The sequence below is a fragment of the Mus caroli genome, chromosome 16 (genome assembly GCF_900094665.2).
Source record: "Mus caroli chromosome 16, CAROLI_EIJ_v1.1, whole genome shotgun sequence".
NCBI lineage: Eukaryota > Metazoa > Chordata > Mammalia > Rodentia > Muridae > Mus > Mus caroli.
The window spans coordinates 55,008,063-55,010,838 of record NC_034585.1 but is presented as its reverse complement, the minus strand read 5'-3'; positions in this window follow the sequence as shown (position 1 = coordinate 55,010,838).

The following is a 2,776-nucleotide window of genomic DNA, read 5'->3' as shown; positions in this document are numbered from 1 at the left end:
TGTAAAGTTTATGCATAAATGTTAAAGTCTATAATGCTTTCTTAAGCAGAAGTGTGCCAGGGGGAAATATAGGTAAGAGTAAATTGGGATGTATCTTAAGAGAAAATAGGAAAAAGTGAAAGGAAACTTTAAGATTCACATATCCAAATAGTCTTCTGCCTGGCTGATGGCCTCTGTCAATGTTGGGGATGGTAAACATCCAAAAGACAACAAGAACACTTGTAGTTAAAACATAAACTACCATCATATAAGCATTTATAATCAATTCATTTCAGTAGCTTAGAGCATGAACACTTGGGTAGGCTAATGTAAATTAGAACCTGTGAAATGTCACCAGAGTAAGGTACTCAAAAGCAGGAACAACAAAATTGTGGAAAGTGAAGATTGAGAAACTCTTCTAAGAGCATATGTTGAGTACTACTCTGTTGAAGATGGAATAAGGGTAGAAATGGATGCATGCCACCAAAGTGAATATTATATGTGTATATCCAAGTTGCTTGCAGAATAAATAGCTAATTAAAATGCTAATTTTAAGAGAGGTGGGCCTTAAAATGTCTTCTATTCTCATGTATATGTACATAGTTTCAATAAAACAAAATGCTAGACAACTAAAGAAGCCGTGTTGTCAAGTAATTAAGTCAACACTTTCTGTAACACTTCATGAGAGATGAGGAGGGGGGTGAAACAGTGGAAATAGCACTTTATGGCTATTGTATGCACAAACAAAGAAAGTACTGGGGTAATGAGATGTGAATAGGGATTATCTTTTAAAAATCCTTTTCTGTAAAAATAGGAAATTATAGAATAGAAGTAGAATCTAATGAGACTAATGTGTCATCATATAATAACGACTTTCTGATTATCACAACACACATTTGTTGAGATCCTGCCCTGTGGAATGTGGAAGTGATTAAACACATCAACCAATCTTGTTAACAGAACAACTGCCACTAGTTTTGTTACTAGCACTGTATCATAGATGACACATATCACCTAACACAAAGTTCTTCTACCTGCTCTCTTGATGCTCTGAGATCACAGTTAATTGCTCAGAAACAGTTGCCACAGTATAACAGTCAATACACCCAGCCACCAACGGTGAAATATAGTGGGAAAACAAATAAGAACATTTCTAATAACCTAAACTCATGCATTAAAAAAAAGTCATCTGTGTCTCTAAAGCTCTATGAAAATGAATGTAGTATATTATGATTATACTCATATATTTTATAATTTCCTTGGTCATTTGAAATCAAACACATCAATTTAGGATGTTTCTAATGTCTATCTGAGCAATTCATGTCCTACTTGTTTCCATAATCTATAACAAAGCTACGGTGATCAAAATAAAATATGCTGGCATAAAAATAGACACAAAAATAACAAACTCATAGAGCAGTATCCATAAATAAATCCATGCACTAGTGAGCAATTTATTTTGGATAAAGGTGCCAATAACTACAATAAGAATACACTAGTCTTTCAGCAAACAGTATAGGAACCACTGGATATCCATATGAATTCAGTTTAAATTGGATCATCATCTCATACCATGTTTAAAAAACAAATACAAATGAGTTACCTAGTTAGATGTAAATCCTAAAATCTGGCAGAGAAAAGAGAGAGAAAGCACAATGGAATCACTTTAAATAATGATTTTCTTATGATGCCAAAAGCATAGATGATAAGGATTCTTAAAATTGCATTAAATTAAAAGGCTTGGAAATAAAAATCTAGTTTACTGTGAAAAGGAACATAAGCAACTCAATAGTTATAAAATGAATGTCTTGTTATATACCTGCCCATGGACCTGTATAAAGACAGCTCCAAGGGAAGGATGGGAGTGTCCAGTAAGTGTATTAGTGATGCTTTGATCAACATACATCAACCAGGGAAGGGGAAAAAAGACAGAAAGGACTTAAGATGTATCACAGGCCAGAATGACTTCATCAAAAGAAAAGAGAAAGTAACCTGGAAAGAATGTAGGGGAAAGAGCGTTTAATATTGACAAAAATGTAAATTAATATAGCCATTTAAGAAATTAGTGTGGAGGACACCAAAACTAAAAAACAGAGTAACGGATTCCTGGGAACACAAAGGCCACTCCAGTCATCCAAGCCTGCCAGAGAAGCATGTAGGTCAGGGAAGCAGGAAAACGAGCGCCAGTTCTTCACTCTCTCTCCTCTCCCTAAATGTAATCCCCCAGTCTCAACACTGGCTCTGTAGTAGATGACCTCTTGTGTCCTCTATTTACTCTTTAGCTCCACTGCTAGAGGACTAGATAGATCTTTGTGGAACACCCTGCTTTCCTCCCTCCTGGTGGTGCTCTTACCCTGTAAGCCCCAATCTAACACATTTCCATTCCTAAACTGCTAATACCAAGAAACACATTTTATCCAGAATTCCCAGTGACCACTACAAGTATCCCAGAAAAACAAACAAACAAATGAACAAAAACAGCAATAAAAAACAACCTAAGGGAAATCTGCAAATGAAAAGTTTAGGAACTCAAAAGAAACCATATCTCTAGGTACAAAAATCATCTGAATACACAGTGCCCAAAACCGGCCCCTAACAAGAAAGAATCTCAGGCATTGAGGAAAAATAGAAAGGAGGACACCTCAGTCAAAGAAAATACTAAATCTTAAAAAACACTGACACAAGGGTGTGAGTACTGCGTTCTGATGCCCCTCAACAGAGGAATGGATACAGAAAATGTGGTACATTTACACAATGGAGTACTACTCAGCTATTAAAAAGAATGAATTTATGAAAT